Source organism: Bufo gargarizans, chromosome 4, assembly GCF_014858855.1.
Source record: "Bufo gargarizans isolate SCDJY-AF-19 chromosome 4, ASM1485885v1, whole genome shotgun sequence".
Classification (NCBI taxonomy): Eukaryota; Metazoa; Chordata; class Amphibia; order Anura; family Bufonidae; genus Bufo; species Bufo gargarizans.
In genome coordinates, this window is record NC_058083.1 from 365,811,864 (window position 1) to 365,837,501 (window position 25,638).

Here is a 25,638-nt window from a genome sequence, read left to right on the forward strand (position 1 = left end):
AGAGAATGGCAAGGTTTGAGGCCTTGGTGGGTAGACAAGGAGGCTCATTATCTCAATACCACTTTGAGAAAGTATATTCAGGAAATGGGAAAGGGAATTAAATGACAACTCATTGACACCTAAGATTAGGGCGAAATGGACAGGGTAAGACAAGCTATGAATAGTGAGACATGGTGAGAAATGCAATTTAGAATAATACACAAGGCAACATGTGCTTTTGATCTTTCGTACAAAGAAGCACCGGCACACTATCTTCGATGTTGCCCAAAATGCCGAAGGCGAATCTATTACATGGCTTATGGGAATGTCCTAATCTAACTCAGTTATGGAAGGAAGCCAGTGAATAAATAAAAACGGTTTGGGATATAGAACCACAACTCTCTCCACCAATATTGTATCTTTCATTATATACCCTTAAGCTCTAGAGGTGCTAAAGGGTATTCATCTGTTTTTGCCATCTGTGAAGAAAAATATACTTAGGCATTGGTTATACCCCACCACACCCACCCATGAGGAAGTAACAGGAACTATGAAGCAAATCTTATATATGGATAGATTAGATGCAGAAAAGGCGACTAAACTTTTTTCATAAATAAAAAAAATTCATAGTACTGTATATTCTATCACACGCAAAGAAGTGAAGGAAGTGAAGATAACATTTCAAAGTACCAGGTGGTATCTTGAGGAACATTGGGAAAATGAATTCCTAGGTAGAATGGATACTGAGGTTCGAATCATAATAGTCTGGAAACATGCGGAAGGTAGAAGAACAACATCCATGCAGCAGGGTATGTTAATATGTTTAACAGGTTTTGGGTTAGGGAGGAATTGGGGGGAAAATATAAGTGAAAAGAGGGAAATAGAGAGAAATAATTACTCAATATATCTTAATAGTCTCAGTAAATTTTAATATTTGGCTAGTCATTAAAGCCTTTAAAAGTCATTAAGGGGTTAACCCTAGAGACAAATCAATTTGTCTCATTAGCCAGACTTCTCTACGAGTCGGAGCTCAAATTCGGCTTTGGGAGCAGCTACTTCTGAAGAAGTCTGGCTACTGACACAAATTGATTCTTTAACTTAAAAGCAATTGGCTCATCACAAGTTAAGCTCCATTTACAGGGGCAGTTTATTTGGCTAATTATTAGGAACGAACGTTCATACGAACGCTTATTCATTCAGGAATTCAGGCCTGGGAGAATCCGCCAACCATCAAACAAGCAAAATGTTTGCATGTCAGGTTATCTGATTATTTGTGTGGCACATAAAATGATTTGCTGGCTGTGTGAACAGGGATGAGCTGCCAACAAACCATGAAACTGTAAGGACAAATGAATGCTGTAACGATGGCTCTTCCCCATACAGAAGCAAAGGTTGCTGCAAGTAAATGCTGACTGGAGTTTTAAAACCCCTCAGACTGACATGATTCACCTAAGCAGAACTGCCCACAACTACGGCGGTACTGGCATCAGGTGTTGGGCTTCATCGATTCAATATATCTATAACGTCTAACTCTATGTTGTGTTTACTATCCAAAGTACAAGAAGGGTGTATGGAACAAGCTGCTTCCGGTAACTTTGAATAAAATGAACAAAAAATAAATAAAAATCCAAAACCCCACCCTTTACAAATTTTATATATAATGTAGAAAAAAACAACATGATTGTACTGACCCACAGAATAAGGTTGTCATGTCAGTTTTAGTACAGGGTGAATGCTGCAACAACAAAATAAAAATAAAAGTTTTTAATCAAAATATGGTAAAGTAAATGCTGCTATTTAAGAGCCCAATTCACCCCCTCCCCCCCCCCCCCCCAAAAAAAAGCCCTTATATGGCAATGTGGTTGGAAAAGTGAAAAAGGTATGGCTACTAGAATGCAGGGAAGAAAAATAAAAACAGAAAAATGAAAATTACCTGGTCCCAGTTAAAAAAACATCTGTTCTCAGATTGTTGTATCATGCTAGAAAGGTTGTAGCTCAACACTGGACGGAGGAGAATTCACAATTTTGCCAGAAGTTTTGTATTCAAGGTGAACTGTATACTTAGTACAGAAAAGGTTAGGTATGCTAAATAATAAATTTGGATTCTTCTGGGCACCATGGCAAGGACTGGTCCTAGTACCTCATCCGCTAACCAGAGAAGTTTTATAAGACTCACAATCCATGGACTATTCTTGAAAACCTTGCACTCCAAAAGACAGAGTTAGGATGCAAAAATGTACTTTATTCACAAGCGGCTGTACTTTACATGTGATGTATCGGTCAACAAACAGACCTTTATCAAATGTGCGGATGTAAGGAGAACCATTGAAGAGAAGTCGTTTGCAGTGCAGAGTACACATGTTTAGATGTTTACTCTGTGTGCTGCACATCACTTCTCTTTAATGTTTCTCCTTACATCGGCACTTTTGATAAAGGTCTGTTTGTGGACAGAACGTCATGTGTTACGTACAACCGCTTGTGAATAAAGTACATTTTTGGATCCTAACGCAGCTTTTGCAGTGCGATGGGGTTGGAACCCTACTCTATGTACCAGATTAAAACACTTACCGTATTTTTGAAAACCTGTTTATTTGATGGAACATTATTTTATTCACCTGCTTCAATGTATACTTCTAATTTTCAAGCCCAAGATAAGCCTTCTACATATAATTTATACAGACTTGTTTAAAAAAAATTCATAAACACAAGCTTACTGTATTGTAAGGGTATTTTTTTTTTTTAAGTACTGATCGGTTCTGTCACTTTAATTCTGTTCCCTTTTATCATCATTCTGTGTAATGAATGATGCGCCTTGTAAATGTAGTACCTATCCCCCATTGTGCTGATAAGACCACATCTGAGTGATCTCAGAGACATCGGCAATGCATACTGGTGGAGGGGCAATTGAGATTCCACCAGGAACTTCCTCCTAGGTAGGATGTACATATTGATTTGCCCCATCTCTTGTACAGTCGTGGACAAAAGTTTTGAGAATTACATAAATATTGGAAATTGGAAAAGTTGCTGCTTAAGTTTTTATAATAGCAATTTGCATGTACTCCAGACTGTTATGAAGAGTGATCAGATGAATTGCATAGTCCTTCTTTGCCATGAAAATTAACTCAATCCCAAAACAAACTTTCCAAAGCATTTCATTGCTGTCATTAAAGGACCTGCTGAGATCATTTCAGTAATAGTCTTGTTAACTCAGGTGAGAATGTTGACGAGCACAAGGCTGGAGATCATTATGTCAGGCTGATTGGGTTAAAATGGCAGACTTGACCTGTTAAAAGGAGGGTGATGCTTGAAATCATTGTTCTTCCATTGTTAACTATGGTGACCTGCAAAGAAAAGCGTGCAGCCATCATTGCGTTGCATAAAAATGGCTTCACAGGCAAGGATATTGTGGCTACTAAGATTGCACCTCAATCAACAATTTATAGGATCATCAAGAACTTCAAGTAAGTAAAGAGGATTCAGCTGCGGGATCGGAGTGCCACCAGTGCAGAGCTTGCTCGGGAATGGCAGCAGGCAGGTGTGAGCGCATCTGCACGCACAGTGAGGCGAAGACTTTTGGAAAACGGCCTGGTGTCAAGAAGGGCAGCAAAGAAGCCACTTCTCTCCAAAAGAAACATCAGGGACAGATTGATCTTCTACAGAAAGTTTGGTGAATGGACTGCTGAGGACTGGGGCAAAGTCATATTCTCCGATGAAACCTCTTTCAGATTGTTTGGGGCATCAGGAAAAAGGCTTGTCCAGAGAAGAAAAGGTGAGCGCTACCATCAGTCCTGTGTCATGCCAACAGTAAAGCATCCTGAGACCATTCATGTGTGGGGTTGCTTCTCATCCAAGGGAGTGGGCTCACTCACAATTTTGCCTAAAAACACAGCCATGAATAAAGAATGGTACCAAAACACCCTCCAACAGCAACTTCTTCCAACAATCCAACAACAGTTTAGTGAAGAACAATGCATTTTCCAGCACGATGGAGCACAAAGTGATAACTAAGTGGCTCGGGAACCAAAACGTTGACATTTTGGGTCCATGGCCTGGAAACTTAATCCCATTGAGAACTTGTGGTCAATCTTCAAGAGGCAGGTGGACAAACAAAAACCCACTAATTCTGACAAACTCCAAGAAGTGATTATGAAAGAATGGGTTGCTATCAGTCAGAAATTGGCCCAGAAGTTGATTGAGAGCATGCCCAGTCGAATTTCAGAGGGCCTGAAAAGAAGGGCCAAAACTGCAAATATTGACTCTTTGCATAAATGTCATGTAATTGTTGGTAAAAGCCTTTGAAACATATGAAGTGTGTGTAATTATATTTCACTACATCACAGAAACAAAGATCTAAAAGCAGTTTAGCAGCAAACTTTGTGAAAACTAATATTTATGTAATTCTCAAAACTTTTGGCCACGACTGTACACCCTGGGGTGTTGGTCATGTGTTAAACCATGGAAGACAGCCATAGGTTATAGCTTGATCAACAGGATCCCTATACCATATTGCATGTTGCATGTTTAGGTTAGGGTCCTCTGCAGTTTACTTTTTATTATTCTGTATGCGATTTGTTTGTGTTATGGTACATTTAATCACATTTAGTAAATATATTTATTAACTTAGCGTACATAAGTTTATTCATTCCCAATCTGTTGAATTCACATTACTTTACATCTAAATATTTTACAGAGTACATACGATTTTGTGTGCAGGAGCAGTGTCGGACTGGGGCACCTACGGACCACCAGTAAAATCTATTTTGGAGGCCCATCGTACGGATACATTCAAATATAATAAATAATCTAACATTTTTTTTTATATGAACATAAGCTTGTTGATGTGCTATACATTGAATATATGCATGTAGTGTACTAAATCTAATGTGTTATGTGCCACTTGTGCAGGGGGTGAGAGACTAGGGCCCACCTTGCTCAGGGGGGCCCACCGGGGGATTCCCGTGCCAGTCCGAGCCTGTTCAGGAGAATTATATAGTTTGTCAAGCTGAACAAAGGCATGTGTCTATCTAGTTCAGTCTAATTTCCTTCAAAGTTGATCCTTGCGGGAATCACACTCCGTGCATGTGGGATCATGCGTTCTGGACTTTGGAAGTGCACAGAATTATGATCTAGAGAATACTGTGTGCCTCTGCGTGACCTTTCTTCTACAGAATCATACTTACAGCTTTATGCCAGTATGATTCTGTAGAATAAAGGTCAAGCAGAGGCACACAGCATTATCTATCATGATAATGCCTTGTGCTTCCCAAGTCCAGAACACACAGTTCCTTGCTCACACGGAGCGCGATTCCCACAAGGGACATGCTCATGTGAAAGAGGCCTAAATTTAAAAATAAATAAATAAATACAAATCTGAGGTAGAAGACAATTTCTCTCATCTTAGAGAAATACAATTCATTCACAATTCCAAATATGGCATATAGAAAATATTCCTGGATCAGACAAAACAGACATGTCAAGAAAGGTGACACGTCCTTTTTAAGCTGAAGCTAATATATTTGATAAAAAATTAGCTTAAATGAGCTGTTTGAAAAGAACAGATAAGTGCTATAGATCAAGCTGTCAGAGTAGCAGAGTGGCAGAGTTTTCTTTAACTTAATAGTGCACTTTCTCCTGTGCAATATTTAATGAGGAATTTACTATGTTTCTCTGCAGTTCACTTTCCCCTTTATAAGATGGAAGACATGTGTGAAACCACTTACCCGTTCCCAATTTGTGACGTACTATTACGTCACAGAATGCTGGCACTTAAAACTCTGTGCCCTCTCTGCTGCAGTTTAAACCCTCAAAAGCAACAGCAGCATCTGAACAGTTAGACAGAGGGAACTCCCTCTGTCTTCCAATAAATACTCCGCAGATGCAAATATGGGGTGCAAGTGTTTGGCATGGAAGCCTGGTGCCTTCTGAAGGGCCCTAGGCTTGTAATGTCCCAGCAGGACATATAAGTGTACCTGTGAGAATGACTATGCACTGTAATACAGGAATATTTTAGTCCCTTAAGTGGACTAAATAAAAGTGCAAAAAAAAAAAGTATAACTTTTTTTTTTAGGACCTAATCAATTAAAATATCCCATTGTTAACTAAAAAAAAAATTAATACAAATATATATATATATACACACACACACACACAGTATATTGTATAATATATATATATATATATATATATATATATATATATATATATATTCACACATCTGTACCTCTAACCGTACTTTCACACTAGTGTTTTTCTTTTCCGGCATAGAGTTCCGTCCTAGGGGCTCAATACCGAAAAATAACTGATCAGTTTTATCCTAATGCATTCTGAATGGAGAGCAATCAATTTAGGATGCATCAGGATGTCTTCAGTTCAGTCTTTTTGCCTTTTCAGGACAGAAATAATACTGCAGCATGCAGCGTTTTTTTCTCCGCCCAAAATTCCGGAACACTTGCCGAAATGCCGGATCCAGCATTTTTTCCCATTGAGATGCATTAAGTGTGCCGGCAAAACAGATCCGGCATTGCGGTATGCGCATGTTCAGACCGCAAATCATGTGAAAAAAAATAAATGCCGGATCAGTTTTTCCAGATGACACCGGAGAGACGGATCCGGCATTTCAATGCATTTGTCAGATGGATCAAGATCCTGATCCTTCTAACAAATGCCATCAGTTTGCAAACGTTTTGATGGATCCGGGAGGCAGTTCGGGCGACGGAACTGCCTGCCGGAATCCTCTGCCACAAGTGTGAAAGTATCTTAAGGCCGTAATTATGTTGTTTTTTTTTTTATCACCTTGCTTCACTCAAAAAAAGAATTAAAAAATTATAAAAAAAAGTAGCAGAAAAATGTGTTATGGGTGTCAGAATATGCAAAAACACTAATGTATTGTTACAAGACAAAAACAATTTTTTTTTGTAGTAAAACACAGCAAAAACATAATCATACTGACCCACAGAATAAAATCTAAATGTTATTTTTACATTGACATAACCATAACCTTTTTTTGCAGGTCAGGTTGTATTCTTTTAACTCTATAATTCTATAACTTAAGAAATTTGTATTTAGTGTTTTGCTTCTACTATGCAGTAATAATGAAATTTTGAAGAGTACCTGTCACCACAAAACGCAATGCAATCTGAAAATCAGAAAGCTCCATGTTACAGAGGAGGATCAGCTAGCAAATTGAAATATATTTTTATATTTTTGATGGAAAATAAATTTATACATTTTTGCTTTTTTCACTTCCTGTGAACAGCTATCGGTACAGGAGGGAAGTGTTACTAGTAATTGTTGGCATTTTGTGTACATAAGCGATTGTTGTCAGTTAATAACCCCCTCCTCCCTGTACCGATTGCTGTTCACAGATGGTGTAAAAAAACACCCATTAATGTATATAATTAGAGGTTTTACTGAATTTTTTCCCACAAAAATATACATCAATCTGTTCAGTTTCCATCATATTTGATTAGGAAACTAGCATAGTAGTAAACCCCATGATAGTTGAGGGAATGTATATAGCTGGATGCTGTGGTAATCCGTACGCAGCGGGTTCCTGCTGTATAATAATGCAGACACCTGAATGTAATGGCGAGGAAAGGCAATCACGTCGAACCCCGTTATCTAACCCCTCAGATGCCGCGATCAACAACGAATGCGGCATCTGTGAGGTAAGGTAGAGGGATGTGTCTACCTCTGCCTTCCAATCGGAGCCCCTGCAGTGAAATTGTGGGGTTACGATCGGTTACCATGGCAGTTTGGACGCTTCTGAAGCTTCCCAGGCTTACTATGGTACGGAGCACAGCTCAACAGGAAGCGTGTCCAAATCCCATTCAGCCCAATAGAATCTGTTTTAGGGTGAATGGGACAAGGGATCAAAAGGTCCAAGGTTCGAGCCCCAAGGGTTAAAAGTTATTATAAAAGTAAAAAATTTAAAACCTATTAAAAATATTAATTTTAAATCACCCTCCTTTCCCAATTTCACACATAAAAATATATAAACAATGGGGGGAAAAAAAACATCAGGTATTGCCGGATCCAAAAATGTCTGAAGTATTAAAATATAAAAATAAATTATTCCAGTGTGGTGAACGCAATAATAAAAACTTAAAAACACACGATTCGATGGTTTTAGTCACCTTTTCTCCCCCCAAAATTTTATAACAGTGATCAAAAAGCCGTATGTACCACAAAAATGGTACCAATAAAAGCTACATTCATGCTGCAAACAACAAGCCTTCATACAGTTGTGTGGACAGCAATATAATTTTTGTTTAGGGCTGCCAGCAGTAATGTACCTTTATGTCCACAACCCCTCCAACAGTCAATGCTAGTATTCGGAAAAAACATATGTAACCTAACTGGAGTATAATACCATCTCAATGTCGTTTTAAGAAAAGCTTCTAAATGTGCAGAACACTTAAAGGGATTCTGTCACCTCCCCTAAGCCAAAAAACGATTTTAAAGCAGCCATGAAGCACAGCTTACCTGGATTAGGCTGTGCTCTTTTATCTTGAAATCCGTCCAGCAGTTACTGCAAAAAACAACTTTGATTGATAAGGAAATGTGTCCTGAAGGTGCCCAGAGGGGCGTTTTTTTCTTCTTAGAGAGCCCAGTACCGCCCCTCTTTCAGTGCCCAGCCCGCCTTCCTTGTACTGCCACAGCCTCTCCTCCCTCTCCTCCCCCTCTGTGGCAGGCTGGGGGCGGTTAGAAAGTACAAGGAAGGCAGGCTGGGCACTGAAAGAGGGGCGGTACTGGGCTCACTAAGAAGAAAAAAACGCCCCTCTGGGCACCTTCAGGACACATTTCCTTATCAATCAAAGTTGTTTTTTGCAGTAACTGCTGGACGGATTTCAAGATAAAAGAGCACAGCCTAATCCAGGTAAGCTGTGCTGCATGGCTGCTTTAAAATCGTTTTTTGGCTTAGGGGAGGTGACAGAATCCCTTTAAGAGTGGAGATAGCAAGCTTGTTTGCTGCTGACCATTGAGCCGTGGAGAAGGTTATTTTAAGCTCATTCTCCCATGCTAGAAATGGGGAAGTTTTTTTAAACCGATCCTTATCCCCCAAAAACATATATAACGGCTTAATCCCTTTTTGAGCTGAACCTTGAATAGACCAGTGGACCAGCAGTTGAGTATGATTTTTGAGGATAAAAGAGGGGTTACTCGACAAAGCATGTCTTATTTTGATGTACGAAAACACCTCCTGTGGAGGAATATTATAAGATTGCTCAATATCCTTAAAAGGTTTTTAAAACTGAACCAGACACCACATCCTCCACGGTGGAAATTCCACTATTCTACCACACCTTGATGTTTAACTCTGGAACCAGATATTGGAGAGACTCTATGGGGGTCAGGTGTGCCACTGATGTTGGGGTAGCTCGACTTGAATCATGGTATTTTTTCCACAAAGCCACTGATGTAGAAACATAAAAAGCGGGGTGAAGGCCCAAATAGTCATCATGTAGCGCAGCCATGAGTAGAGCGCGTAAATTATGACCTGGAATTTGTGCTTGTTCTATGTGCACCCAATATTTTCCCACCTCTCCTTTCCACCAATCTTTCAGTTGATTTATTCTAGAGGCCAGATAATCATGCAAGTTAGGCATACCCAGGCCCCCACACTTTTCATGTCGGCACATGATGCTTCTCGCTATTCGTGGTTTAGTTTTATTCCAGATAAAAGCACTTAGCATTCTGTTCTAGCTAGGTTAAAAAAAGAAATTGGAACTGGAATAGGGATAGTGCGGAACAGATATAATAATTTTGGCAAAATATGTTGCTGGAACGCAGCAATACGCCCTAACCAAGATAGCTCTGCTTTGGCCATACTATCCAAGTCCGGTTGAAGTGCATGCAGAGGGGGGGAATTAGCTTTATACAGTTCTTGGGGGGTAACTGTCACTTTAAAACCTAGGTATTGGACCATAGAATCCTGACAGTCTAAAGAAAATTCTGCTTTCATCCGAGCCAAGATTGTTCCTGGGATCCCCAACGATAGAGCCTGGGATTTGCCTTCATTAATCTTGTAATATGATAAGGCTCCATAAGAACGAATGATATCCATCACCGCTCTCAAGGATTTTCTGGGGTTCGTTAGGGACAAAATAATGTCATCTGCATACATTGAAATACAGTGTTGCCTATTTCCGATTTGTACTCCAGACACGTCATTCGCTTGACGGATCGCCTGTGCCAAGGGTTCCAATGATAAGATAAATATCAAGGGAGATAGAGGACATCCCTGTCTCGTGCCATTAGAACGTGTAAACGGGTCAGACAATACTCCATTCGTGAAGACACGGGCTGAAGGATTAGAATATAGCACCCGTATGGCTTGCATGGTAGACTCAGGGAACCCCATCTTACGGAGTACAGAGAAGACAAACGACCAATTCACTCGGTCGAAAGCCTTCTCTGCGTCCAGGGTAACCATTACCCTAAGTTCACACCTGAGCGTTTTACAGCGCATTCCCACGCGCTGCAAAACGCTCAACAAGGAGAAACCAATGCTTCCCTACGGGAATGGTTCTCACCTGGGCGTTTTACAGCGTGTACGATCTCGCTGTAAAACGCCCGACGCTCAAACAAGTTCTTGAGCTTTTTTTGGGGCATTTGTCGCGCGTTCCCGCACATAGATATTCGGGAACGCGCGACAATGTGTGCACGCCTGTCTCTGCGCGATTGTAAACGCCCGTACAATCGCGCATACAGAGTGCTAGTTTCAGAACGCTCAGGTCTGAACCCAGGTTAACCGTTGGGATGTGGGCACGGTTTACAAAGTCAATTAGATTCAGTACTCTTCTTGAGTTGTCTGTGATTTGGCGTCCCTGAACAAAGCCCACCTGGTCAGGGGCCACTAAAGATGAAATGATATTCCCTAGGCGGGATGCTAAAATTTTCGCATACATTTTAAGATCAGTATTTAATAGGTAAATGGGGTGGAAATTTTGAGGTATAGAAGGATCCTTGCCAGGCTTTGGTAAGGTCACTATAACCGCTTCCAACATTTCATTAGGCATAGTACCAATGTCCATGGCACGAAACAGAGATGCGTGGAGGTGAGGTAACAAGTGATCAGAGAAGATCTTGTAATAAGAATTTGGGAGCCTGGACTTTTGTGATATGGCAGACCCTTTATTTATTACCTTATAAATTTCGGCCTGAGTGACAGGGGCACTAAGGGATTCACTTTGGCGTTTGTCTATAGCGGGTATCGTTGAGGGATCCCAGGAAGTTCTCCATGTCCCCAGGAGAAACCGGAACAAAGCCAGGTTCCTCTTGTAAATTGTATAGTTGAGAATAATAGGATCTAAATCCATTAGCTATACCTTTTGGATCAAACAACTTGTTAGTCTTGTAAGAATCCCAAAGGAATGCTATTTTCGATTTCACAGCTCTTGCTTTTACCCGACTAGCCAAGAGCCTCCCTGCCCTATTGGCTTGAGAGTAATAAGTAGCTTTAGGCTAAGTCTACACGACGACATTTGTCGCGCGACTTGACAGATAGGGCGCAACAGTTGTCGCGCGACATTTTGTTGCACTAATGTCGCGCGCCAATTTTTATAATGGCAGTCTATGGTGTCGCACTGCAACATGCGACATGTTGCGACTGCGACGCGACAGTCGCAGAAAAATCCATCTTGAATGGATTTTCTGCGACTGTCGCGTCGCAGTCGTAGCATGTCGCATGTTGCAGTGCAACACCATAGACTGCCATTATAAAAATTGTTGCGCGACATTGGTGCAACAAAATGTCGCGCGACAAATGTCGTCGTGTAGACCTAGCCTAAGTCTTCTTGAGCGACAACTCATATGTGTGCAGGAAACTTTCCCTAAGTTGAGACCTAAGAACTTTCAGCTTTTCCGAGAGTTCCAAAGAAGGGGAGGTCTTATTTAGTGCTTCTGTATTCTGTACTTGTAATAGAAGATCATTTTAATGTTTTTCCCTCAATTTTTTGTGTCTATGACTTATTTTCAATAGGATTCCCCTAATAAACGCTTAGTGAGCTGCCCATACTATAGTAGGGTCCGATACAGAGGCAGCGTTAAATTTGAAATATTCCTGTAATGCTGCAGATATTTCAGATTGATATTTGGTATTGGCTAATATGAAGTCATTAGCCCTCCATAACGGATTTGGTGGGGTAGTAAACTCCTCTCTTATTTCTAAGGTTACCGGGTCATGATCCGACCAAGTAATCGTCCCGATAGAAGATTTTCAGAAACACTCAGTGACATTCTATCCACAAGGAACAAGTCTATGCGGGAATAAGTTCTATGTGCAGGAGAGAAATATGTAAAGTACCTTACCGTGAATACGCCATACGTCAAATAGGTAGTTGGCTAGCAAAGAGGGTATGAGGGATGTTGCATACGACCTACAAATAGAAAAGGAGTCTTGGGATGGGTCAGGTGCTACATTGAAGTCGCCGCAGATAATTACTTTTTTTTTAGGGACTGCATTTTATTAAAAAGCTTATTAAGAAAATGCACCGGATGTATATTCGGGGCATACACTCCCACTAGGGTATAGACTATGTTATTAACCACTTCAACCCCCCTAGCTGAAACACTCTTAATGACCAGGCCACTTTTTACACTTCTGCACCACACTACTTTCACCGTATTGCTCGGTCATGCAACTTACCACCCAAATGAATTTTACCTCCTTTTCTTCTCACTAATAGAGCTTTCATTTGGTGGTATTTCATTGTAAAATTTTGCAACAAAAAAAACAACATCCATATATAAATTTTTAGCTAAATGTATTGTTCTACATGTCTTTGATAAAAAATAAATAAAATGTTTGGATAAAAAAAAATGGTTCGGGTAAGTTAAAGCGTTTACAAACTATGGTACAAAAATGTGAATTTCCGCTTTTTGAAGCAGCTCTGACTTTCTGAGCACCTGTCATGTTTCCTGAGGTTCTACAATGCACAGACAGTAGAAACCCCCCACAAATGACCCCATTTCGGAAAGTAGACACCCTAAGGTATTCACTGATGGGCATAGTGAGTTCATAGAACTTTTTATTTTTTGTCACAAGTTAGCAGAAAATTATGATTTTTTTTTTTATTTTATTTTTTCTTACAAAGTCTCATATTCCACTAACTTGTGACAAAAAATAAAAACTTCCATGAACTCACTATGCCCATCACGAAATACCTTGGGGTGTCTTCATTCCAAAATGGGGTCACTTGTGGGGTAGTTATACTGCCCTGGCATTTTAGGGGCCCAAATGCATGCCAAGTAGTTTGAAATCAAAATCTGTAAAAAATGACCGGTGAAATCTTAAAGGTGTTCTTTGGAATGTGTGCCCCTTTGCCCACCTAGGCTGCAAAAAAGTGTCACACATCTGGTATCGCCGTACTCAGGAGAAGTTGGGCAATGTGTTTTGGGGTGTCATTTTACATATACCCATACTGGGTGAGAGAAATATCTTGGCAAAAGACAACTTTTCCCATTTTTATTTATACAAAGTTGGCATTTGACCAAGATATTTATCTCACCTAGCATGGGTATATGTAAAATGACACCCCAAAACACATTCCCCAACTTCTCCTGAGTACGGCGATACCACATGTTTGACACTTTTTTGCAGCCTAGATGCGCAAAGCGGCCCAAATTCCTTTTAGGAGGGCATTTTTAGACATTTGGATCCCAGACTTCTTCTCACGCTTTAGGGCCCCTAAAAAGCCAGGGCAGTATAAATACCCCACATGTGACCCCATTTTGGAAAGAAGACACCCCAAGGTATTCAATGAGGGGCATGGTGAGTTCATAGAATTTTTTTTTTTGGGCACAAGTTAGCGGAAATTGATTTTTTTTTGCTTTTTTTTTCTCACAAAGTCTCCCTTTCCGCTAACTTGGGACAAAAATTTAAATCTTTCATGGACTCAAAATGCCCCTCATGAGGATTCAAAGTAAGAGCACAATCCGCTCCTTTAGATGCAGGACAGCTGGAAGAAACTATCAACGGTGTTTTTTCTGACGCCGTCTCTCCACTCGGTGCCACTCTCCATTTTCCGTCGGGTGCTGACCCGACACCGAGATGCCCCAGGTTGCCAGGACAGCTTTGCCTTCCTCCACCGTGCGAATAGCTCCATCTCTCTGCACAAGCAACTTCATGGGGTAACCCCAACGGTAAGGAACTGAATGAGATCTCAAAGCCATTGTAATTGGGGCTAGCGTGCGTCGGAGTTGCAGAGAGATCCGCGAAAAGCTTAACCGACTGGTATGGATCCGGTAGAGTCGCTCGTTTCCTTGCTGCTGCAAGGGTATCATCCTTGGCCTGGAAGAAATGCAGAAGAGCTAACACATCTCTAGGTGTATCATCAGGCAACTGTTTCGGCTTGGCAATCCTACGTGCCCGGTCAATGATGAGGTCTTGCTCAGTACAATCAGGCAGAAGGAGCTTAAATCAGATTTTTAATGTAGGTTTGCAGGTCTGCCGCCAAGACCGATTCTAGCACCCCACGCAGCTTTAAGTTGTTTATGCTTTACCGATCTTCAAGGTCCGCCACCTTCGCCCGGAGGTAAGCGATTTTCTCCGATTGAGTATCATGCAAGTCTATTAGGTTATTATGCGAATCCGCGAATTCATCCCATTTTCTGTTCCACATGTTGGACTCTATTATCCAGGTTTGAGACTGACACTTGGATAGGCGAAATTAGATGCGATATATGGCCAGTCACAGAGCGGTTAAATGCCAAAAGCATGTCCTTTAACAATAAGCTGGATGCCGGTTTATCATCTGTGGGGAAGTTGCCAAGCGCATCTGATAAGGTACTCTGGCTGCCGCTTGTCACATGGGCATCCGCTCCCGGGTCTTGCAACCTGGGTCTCTTCTTAGCCGGACTTGTACCGGGAGATTGTTGTGACACCATGGCCCCCGGCGGTTCCGCGCCGCGCACCATCATGTCCACTTCGTTAAGTTGGTTCTTACCCGACCGGGGGTGTCGCAGGGATCCACGAGGGCTGTGTTGCGAACCGCCATCATCTGAGGCACGGGGAGATCCTTCACTGGACGTGGATGTCGGGCTGGAGTTGGGCCCTGTCTGCCGGGCTCGTGTGCCGGCACTATCTTTGCCTTGCTCGTGGCTGAAGAAAAACTCCAGGTTCCCCTGGTTTTTCATACTTTTTTCCCCTGGTCATCATCGGGGAGGGTTCCGATGCCGTTCGGCACCAAAGTAGAGAGTATAGCGCAAAAAATAATGTCTGCTGGGCTGAAATGCTAGTCTGGAGCAGGAGCTTTGGAATCAAGCGGCCATACTCCTCAGCGTCGCGGCCACGCCCCCACAAGTATGTGTTTAGTGAAAAGAAAATGATGCATGGTTTTCAAAAAAATTTATAAATAAAAATCTGAAACGTGTAGCGTGCATTTGTATTTACTCTGATATCCCTAAATAAAATCCAGTGTGACCAATTGCCTTCAGAAGTCACCTAATTAGTAAATAGCGTCCACTTGTGTAATTTATAATCAGTATAACTACATCTGTTCTGTGAAGGCCTCAGAAGTTTGTTAGAGAACATTAGTGATCAAACAGCATCATGAAAACCAAGGAACACACCACACAGGTCAGAGATAAAGATGTGGAGAAGTGTAAAGTAGAGTTAGGTTATAAAAAAAATATCCCCAGCTCTGAACATCTCATGGAGCACTATTCAATCGTAGTGTTGAGCAAACTTGTGTTTCAAGTTGGACGTACAAGGTTCAGGTTATCTAAGAATTCCGTTATGGATCCCGCTACCACGGGAATCCATAATGAAGTATGCCTAACTTGTATGCCTAACTTGAAACACAAGTTCGCTCATCCCTATTCAGTCCATCATCTGAAAATGGAAGGAGTATTGCACAACTGCAAACCTATCAAGACATGGCCACCCACCTAAACTGACAACCCAGGCAAGGAAAGCACTAATTAGAGAAGCAGACAAGAGACCCATGGTCACTCTGGAGGAGCTACAGAGGTCCACAGCTCAGGTGGGATAATCTGTCCACAGGACAACTATTAGTCATATACTCCACAAATCTGGCCTTTATGGAGGAGTGGAAGAAGAAAGACATTTTTGAAAGCAAGCCATAAGAAGTCCAATTTGCAGTTTGTCACAAACCATGAGACCAAGGTTGGTGTTTCGCATTTAGGCCAAAAAATTAATGTGTGGCAGAAAACACTGCAAATCACCCTGAACACACCATCCTCACTGTGAAACATGGTGGTGGCACCATTATGCTGTGGGGATGCTCTTCTTCAGCCAGGACAGGGAAGCTGGTCAGAGTTGATGGTAAGATGGATGGAGCTAAATACATAGCAATCCTGGAGGAAAACTTGGTAGAGGCTGCAAAAGACTTTACACTGAGGCGGAGGATCACCTTCCAAGCAGGACAACAACCTCAAACATACAGACAGAGCTACAATGGAATGGTTCAGCGCAAAACATTTATGTGTTAGAATGTCTTAGTCAAAGTTCAGACCTGAGTCCCATTGAAAATCTGTGGCAAGACTGAAAAACTGCAGTTCACAGACGTGCTCCATCCAATCTGACTGAGCTTGAGCTATTTTGCAAAGAATGGGCAAAAATGTCAGCCTCTAGATGTTTAAAGCTGGTAGAGACATACCCCAAAAGACTTGCATCTGTAACTGCAGAGAAAGGTGGTCATACAAAGTATTGACTCGTGATCCGGATACAAATGCACGACACTTGGTTTTTATTTATTACAACTTTTGAAACAGATGTATAATTTTCTTTTCAGTTCACACATATGTGCTACTTTGTGTTTGTCTACCACAATAAAATCCCTAAAAAATAAATTTAAGTTTGTGGGTGTGGAAAAAGTAGAAGAGTTCAAGGGGTATGAATACTTTTTCAAGGCACTGTCATTTGATGGAAAAATCAAGCCAGCAAAGGAGGCAACATAGTCAATCACAACACATTAGAAAGTGCCTTAAAGTATAACTGTCATATTTTTTTTTTGGGAGTATTGAATTGTGGTGATTAATATCTCCTTGGTGGCTCTATTTCAACATTTCACTGTGTATTCAATTACCCCTTAATTCCACAGTTTTGTTCCCTGTACTGCCTATTTTTATCTGTGCTTAAAATCAGGTTGCTATGCAGGGTCCTCTGTGTTGAAGGACGGAGGACGCATGCAGCCTGCAAGGTCAGATTACAGACAGCCAGGGACTGTAAGTAAATGATTAAAGCCAGGTCCTCCCCAGCAGCTAATAACAGTGCCTGGGCTGTGTGCACTTCTCCCTGTCCCTGCACTTGGAAGACGCTCCCTCACTCAGCAGAGCTGGAGAATGCAGAGTTGGAGCAGCGCACAACAGGGAAGGGAGATCTGCCATCTGCTCAGTGTATAAATGAAAGCAACATGTGGTAAGAGGACCCCTTTGTGCTGCAGGAGATTAACCCTTTAGGGGGGAGGCCTCTGGTTACTGACACTTTTGGGGGGCTATTGTTACTGGCTAGTGAGGGCAGGCGGGATTAGCCTCAGGGTGAGGGCAGTGGCAGCCATCTTAACTGAATAGTGAAATTGCAGTTTTATGCAGACTGGTTGCTAAGGGCTGAATCTTATTAAATATGGGGTAAGTCAGTCTAATAGTAACTGATTCTGGAATATCATGTTATTAGTAACTACATATATCAAAATTGAAATTAGGGTCTAAGTGTGACAGTTATCCTTTAAGCGTGTATTAGACAGGCAGATTGTCTGAAAGATCATCGTTAATAAGCATTCATAGTAATGCCCATTAGTGATGAGGCAGTGTAACACTGCTGCTGATTATCTGATGAATGAGGAAATGCTTGTTCATCGGTCAATGCCAATCTTTCAACAGATTTAAAAATCATTATTTGCTGGCGGCAGATTGTAGTGTCTAATCACGATCTTCTGCCGGCAAACAATGATTCAGTATGGGGACAAGCGATGGCATTAGCGATCATTTGTCCACATACTTAAGAGGAGATTGCTAAATGTAATAGCAGTGGTCTCCTTCTCTGATGAGCAGGCGATTGCAGGGAAGGAATGCTTTCTTTCTGACAATTGCCTGCATAATTTAGCTGTCTAATGCAGCCTTTATATTAATTTTGTCTACAAGATAGATATTTGCTGAAGGGAGACACCCCCTTTAAAATGGGGTTTACTGGGTTTGACAGAGGTATCTCAAGTTTTATATGCGTGCGTGCGTGCAATGTTATTTTTTCCCCATCAATAATGATGGAATCTGCAACATCCTTTTACAACTTTCAAATACCAGTTGTGTTTTAATTATTTTCCATTTTCATATTCTCAGTGAAATGCAAAATTCTACAACTGTGCAGTACTGGAGTGAAAGGTAAAATATGATAGTCTGGAGTCCAGACTATTAATCAGAACCTGCCACCATGAGGATGCTATCCGATCTGTTGGCATTATGTTACAGAGCAGAATGATGCATAGCTTTGAGAGAGAAGATTCAGCATAACTTGTATTTTATTGAAATCCCTGCTATTCATATGCTTAGGAGTGCAGTAGGCAGTCCTACTAAATGACTGACGGCCTTCCTTGTATAATTGTATGTAGAGAGAGATAGCTGTCAATCACTAATGAGGACAGCCCTCTGGACTCCTAAGTATAGACACAGCAGGGGTTTCAACCTGTCCAGCTCCACCTACCACCTAACATGATGCTTGCAGAATTTGTATGTACAAAAAAATGGAAAAAGCCTATTAACCGCTTGTGAAACTTGAAGCGCATTGATCGATACATTCAAAGTCTGATATATACATTTTGATACATACTTTTTAACTTTTTTTGGGGGGGAGGGGTTTCTTTCAAAAGTTTGAAATAGCAAAGTGAAATACAACTACCATTCCTACACCCTGCTACTGTCTCTAATGGCTAACCAATAATGTCATCTTTGTTAGGAGTTTTGTTAGGAGTAAACGATATGCAATATAAACTATATGAATTTGGGCAATGATATAGATTTTATCTATATCGCCCTACAGCGATTGAACATGGCATGCGCCACCCTTGGTGCGCACCATGTTATTCTGAGCCGGCACAGTGGAGAAGGAGGGAGTCCCTCCCCACATATTAATTGGTGGTCCAGTGGCCACAGTCCCTCCCTTCTACTCCCCCCTTCTTCTCAGTATTATCCTCCCCGACCCCCACAGTATTATAGCCATTGGTGGCAGTGGCCCCAGGGACACCCCCCCTCCTCACCCATTAGTCGCGCAGTGGCAGCTTCTGATCAGAGCCCCAGCAGAGTAATCCTTGGGCTCCGATTGGTTACCATGGCAGTCAGGATGATGCTGAAGCCCTGGCTGCCATGGTAAAATCCCTGCTGCTGTGTGCACTATGCACAGGGCAGCAGGGACAGTGTAAAGTCCTATTCACCCTAATAGGGCTCTATTAAGGTGAATAGACAAGGGTTCTAGCCCCCAAGGGGGCTAATAGCAAATAAAAAGTAAAAAAAATATTTGGATTTTAAAAATAATTAGATTTTTTAAATCGGAGCTTGCCGATGGCGGAGTAAGCAGCACGCAGCTTGAGCTCCTGAACACCGCCGGCTTATAACACTCAGCCATAGCACAAAGAGGACCGCAGGATCCTACATGGGTCGCACGAGGGGTCCACCTTCCACCCCAGCACCCGCAGTACGTGAACCGGGCGACATTTCAAGATTTTTTGGCCTGTCCAGCCAGCCTGGGAATCCAGGCTCCGAAATCACCGCTTCCAAGATGGCAGAGCTGGCGCATGAACCAATGACCAGAGGGAAGAACGCAGCCCTCCGTTCCCGCATCCAGGGAGATCATCTCACCGGAGGGCCTCCGGCTTCATATGCAGCAGCGGTGAGTCCTGCCTCTGTGGCCACGTCCACCTCGCCTGCGTCTAGAGGCGTGGTTCCCCAGCCCTATCAGCTGCTGATACCTACCACCCACTCTCAAGACGATGAGTGGGACTAGAAGATGCATTTCAAATCTGTCCCCACTACCACAGAAGTGGACGCCTTGCTTAGTAGGATGGAAGCCTCCCACAAGCAGGATATGGCGGCCTTACACCAAGACATCAAGCATGTAGGGCAAAGAGTGGAGGATGTAGAAAACAGAAACAGATCCTCAATACCTTGGACTGCCACCACAAAGTCATAAATGAACACGCTGCACAATTGCAGGACATTCTGACCCACATTGACGACATTGAAAACCATAATCGGAGGAATAACCTCTGGATCAGAGGGGTCCCTGAATCTGTGGATGATCTTGCCGCCTGGGCACAAAACCACTTTACAGCATTAATGAAGGTAGCCCCTACCACAACCATTGAGATTGATCGTATTAAATCGGGCTCTCGGCCCCAAACCATCTGATCCGAACCGCCCTAGAGACATCATATGCCGCATCCATTTTTACAAGGAAAAAGGAGTAAAAAAATCAGGAGGTCTCTCCATAGCCTTCCACAAGTCCTTCCGCCCTACGGTTTTGTCTTCGGACATTGATGGTAGGGGGCGCTACATCTTCCTCAAGCTGTCTGATAGTCATCGTGTGTATACAATTGCTAACCAGGGGCAGGTACCGTTTGGCTCCAAGATCCTCAGGAAACTGGCTCGCTTTGCAGCTGGTTCCTCTATCATACTGGGTGGCGACCTCAATGTGGTGATGGACCCAGCCATAGATTCTTCGACTGGCAAGTCCGCTATCTCTCCGACATCCCAGCGCTGTTTTAGGGAAGACCTGTCCTCTCTTTGCCTAGTTGATTTATGGAGGGTGTTGCATCCGGGAGTCAGAGATTTTAGTTTTCACTCTCAGGCCCATAACAGTTATGCTAGATTAGATCATCTATTTGTCTCACATTCTTTATTGGACGCAGATCCACTCTGTTCGATGGACGGATTCCTTTGGTCAGACCACGCACCTGTGTATGGCCTGCTCAGGTTCCAACAGACGTGCCCCCGCCCCTTCACGTGGAGATTGAATGATAACCTTCTAAATAACCTAGTCTGCATGACTGACATTCGCACTGCCATTATAGAATTTGCCAGTATCTATCAAAATGACGCGTTCCCCCCCCCCCCTCTCCGATAAAATGGGAAGCTTTAAAATGTGTACTTAGAGGAATTTTTATATCCCATGGTGCCAGACTCAAGAAGGAACGCTCCATGAAACTTTCCTCTCTCCTGATAGCACTTGACAGTAAAGAAACATCAAACAGGCTCGCCCCATCCGTCCAGTTGAAAGCTGACATCTCTCTTATCCAGCAGCAAATTCTCCGAATCCTTGCTCAGAGAACTTTATGCCTCCGTGATGAGGTTAAATTCGGGTTCTTTGAATATGGAGATAAAAGTGGAAAGGGGCTTGTTAAGGCCCTACACCCTCGGCTCCCTCCCACAGACGCAGGTTACTTCGATTAACACGCCAAATCAGGGCACCGTACATACTCCTTCCGGAATCTCATCACAGTTCCGAACTTTTTATAGCTCCCGCTATGACCTTAACACCGGGAGAGATCCGACCTCTGATTCCTATACACTAGACTCTAGGTATTATTTGAGCCAATTTGGTCCCACACGTTTTTCTAGTGAGGACTCATTGGCATTGGAAGATGATTTCTCATCCTCGGAACTAGGGGTGCACCGAAATTAAAATTCTGGTCCGAAACCGAAAATTCAGGATGCCCTTGACCGAAAACCGAAACTGCCTTTTTGCCCAAATACTTTTAAAATACTTTTTTTTTAAATGATATTTATAACAGTGCCATCCACAGACCCCCTCACCTCATAACAGTGCCATCCACAGACCCCCACCCACCCCATAACAGTGCCATCCACAGACCCCCCCACCCCATAACAGTGCCATCCACAGTCCCCCCACCTCATAACAGTGCCATCCACAGACCCCCCCCACCTCATAACAGTGCCATCCACAGACCCCCACCCACCCCATAACAGTGCCATCCACAGACCCCCACCCACCCCATAACAGTGCCATCCACAGACCCCCACCCACCCCATAACAGTGCCATCCACAGAACCCCCCCCCCCCCATTGCCACTCCAGTAGTTATAAAATGTGTACAATTAATAAGGATTCTATTCATGAGGCCCCCTCTGCAGTAGAACATTCAATATAGCCACATCCTACTCACAGGGCTGTTATCTTAATGCTGGCCGGCCGGGCAGACGAGCGGCAGCGTCACGACTGACGTCACATGCCTGCGCCGCCTCCTTCAATTAGAAAGTAGGCCGGGCACATGACGTCAGTCGTGACGCTGCCGCTCGTCTGCCTGGGCGGCCAGCATTAAGATAACAGCCCTGTGAGTAGGATGTGGCTATATTGAATGTTCTACTGCAGAGGGGGCCTCATGAATAGAATCCTTATTAATTGTACACATTTTATAACTACTGGAGCTGGGGGCCGGAGCACAGTGAACGCACCGGCCCCCAGCTCCTCCTCCCAGTCCCTCCCCGCTATTTTCTGCCGATATGTACCAATATTTTCGGCCGCTGGAATTTCGGTGCACCCCTACTCGGAACTCATAGGAGCCATGAAAGATCTTAAAAACTGGAAGAGTCTGGGACCAGATGGCCTAACCCCACGTTTTTATAAACTTCTCGCGGAAGAAATATCCCCTTTTCTCCTCCAGACTTAACTCCATATCATCGGAAGTCCCATTCCCACCCCAATCCCTACAGGCTCATATAACAGTCATACCCAAACCTGATAAAGATCTCTCCCATTGTGCCAATTATAGGCCAATATCCCTTTTAAATGTGGACTTAATTTATGCCAAACTAATCGCTCTGCGGGTACATCCCCTTATTCCAAAATGTATCCATCAGGAACAGGTGGGTTTCGTCCCGGGGAGGGAAGCACGCGATAGTACCCTGAAGTCCTTGGGCATTATAGCTAGAGCTAGGTCTACCGGGTCTCCTCTGTGCCTGCTTTTGATAGAGTCAACTGGAGTTTTCTGGCCAAAACGCTAGAGTGTGTGGGTCTCGGCTCTAAAAGGATTACTCGTATCATGGCACTATACTTCTCTCCCTCAGCCCAGGTCCGAGTCAATGGCCTTCTTTCAACATCTTTCACTATAAGAAAACGGAACACGCCAGGGTTGCCCCCTTTCCCCTTTCCTTTACATCCTGACCATAGAATCATTGGCTAATGCACTACGGAACAACTAATCTATAAAAGGGGTGGCAGTTGGGGCCAGGGAGCACAAACTGTCCCTTTTTGCGGACGACTTGCATCTATACCTTTCCTCCCCTAGGATAGGATTGCCTTCGGTCCTCTGGGAATTTGAGAGGTTCGGCAGGCTTAGCAATTTCAAAATAAACATCCAGAAATTTGAAAATTTTTAACATTTCACTTGCGCATCAAGAAGTCACCCACATCAAAGAAACATTTTAGTTTAAAATGGCCTCTGACTCGAACCGCCATCTGGGCATAAATCTCCCTGCTAATCCAAACCACCTCTTTAAGCTTAACTACAAACCGTTGCTTAGAACCGTTGAATCTACCCTCCAGAAATGGTCCCCCCTTCAGATTTCTTGGTTCGGTAGAATTAATGCCCTGAAGATGGACATTTTACCCAAACTCCTCTACCTGTTCCAGACAGCCCCCTGTAATATCCCTAACAGATTCTTTATCCAACTTCGGTCAATAGCCTCTCGGTTTATTTAGAATGGCTCCAGGGCCAGAGTGAGCTATAAAGTATTATCTAGAGCAAAGAGTTTGGGGGGGAGCAGGCCTTCCTAATTTTCAGGCATACTATAGAGCCTCCATTGCAAACTGTGTGTTGGCTCTAATTCATAATCGTACCTTGAAACTCTGGGTAGACATAGAACATACCCTTGCCCCGCATTTGGTGCCAGGGATCTTCTGGCTTCCTGCTGCCACACAAAATAATTTCCTCCATACTCTTCGCTCTCCATTACTTCAAACTCTGGCAAAGTCTTGAAATCATCGGATAGCTTGTGGAGAGTCACGTGGGTACGTGCCTTGGACGCCTTGGTCCAAATAGAGGAGCTAGAGGCCGAGGCCCACAACCAAACCCAAATCTACACGCTGACATGGGAGCCCTGGCTACAATTTAGGAGCTCCTCTCGCTTCCAAACCTGGTTAGATACAGGTGATTACACCCGATGGCATCTTTGACAATTCCTCCAGATGTCCCTCCTCCCTCCCCCCGCCCGCCTTTTCCCCCTCTTCCCTCCCCTGGCCTATTGTCTGTCTTTGTCTTGTTTTTGCCTTTGTTTGTTGACTTTTCATGTTTCTTTCCCTGAGTCACGATTTTAGAAGCACTCTATTTCCCTTATTATTAATATGTAAATTAGGCACCCAACGCGAGTGCTTGTTACATTTATTTCCAGTATATTTGGCTCATATAACAGGCATTTTTTGTCTCCTTTTTCGCCAATATAAGTGATTACACGGTATAGAACTCGAGACGACTCACTTTCCTCAGTTAGAGAGTTAATAATTTTTCAAGTCAGGGTTTACCTTATTTGAACGCCCACAATTTTACAGGGGACCTAAGTCCCACAATACCTGTTAATTTGGGAGGAATTTCTAGATTACCATGTCTCAAACTGTGCTTTGACTTGGGGATTATGTTGTTATGCATTACTGTTAAACCATAGAAGCCTTTACCCTAAGCTGGTAAGAGGTGGCATTTAATGTCCATATTGTCTATAATGCTCTGTGTTACTTGCTTTGTCTTTACATACAATAAAAAGAGATTTAACAACAAAAATATAAACAATAAAAAATAAATTACATATCGCCACGCCCGAAAAAGTCAGAATAAATAAAATATATAAAATATCTCCTATGCGGTGAACGCGGTAACAGAATAATAAAAAATAAAAAACCGCAATTTACCAATTTTTGGTCACCTTGTCCCCCCCCCCCGCGCCAAAAAAATGTGGTGTTTTGAAGGGGGGCACCTGTGATTTGAAGGGGCTGATGGCGCTGGCTTGGGGACATGGATGATGACAAATAGCAATGGCATAGGGCTAGGACTAGGCGATAAAAACAATATGCAATATAAACAAAATGAATTTGGGCAATGAAATAGATTTTGTCTATATCGCCCTACTGCGATCGATGACCACAGAATAATATATTGATATATATAGCGTTATCGCACATGCTTCAAATTATATCGCGATATAGATTTTAGGCCATATTGCCCAGCCCTGATCTGTGTATTAATTCCAGGTCCTTTTACACTGTGCATTCATAATATTGATATTTAACTAGGTATTTCATGCATTCTATCTGGTTGTCGAACAGGTGGCAGTGTATCTGGCAGAGATCTTTAGAACTTACCATTCCATTCTCCCCCTTTTGGGCAGAAGTGGGCTAGTCCTGCTTCCTACCAAGGGAAGAGTTGCAGTTCATTGGGGAGTTTCTCATGCAGCAGGACTCTTTCAGGAGAAGCAGCTTGCAAAGCATTCTGACTCCTTATAGCTTACAGACTAGTATTACAATGGGATCAACAGCCAAAGGCACCCCACTCAAAAGGTACCAAAACTGTCAGAAAGTCCAGCTACTAAACCGAAGGCAGAGTCTAGCACAGCAGAGAAAGATAAAGCAAGGTATCCAAGTTTGCCTGCCATTTTACCCCAAAGCCTGCTGGAGCCAAGAGAAAGACCACTTATTGTCTGG

General features: G+C 42.8%; 1 protein-coding gene across 2 annotated transcripts in view; it reads right to left on the reverse strand.

Moving 5' to 3' along the window:
* Positions 1–25,638, reverse strand: part of TULP4 (TUB like protein 4) — a 379,716-nt gene that overhangs the window by 133,260 nt on the left and 220,818 nt on the right. The window lies entirely within an intron of this gene.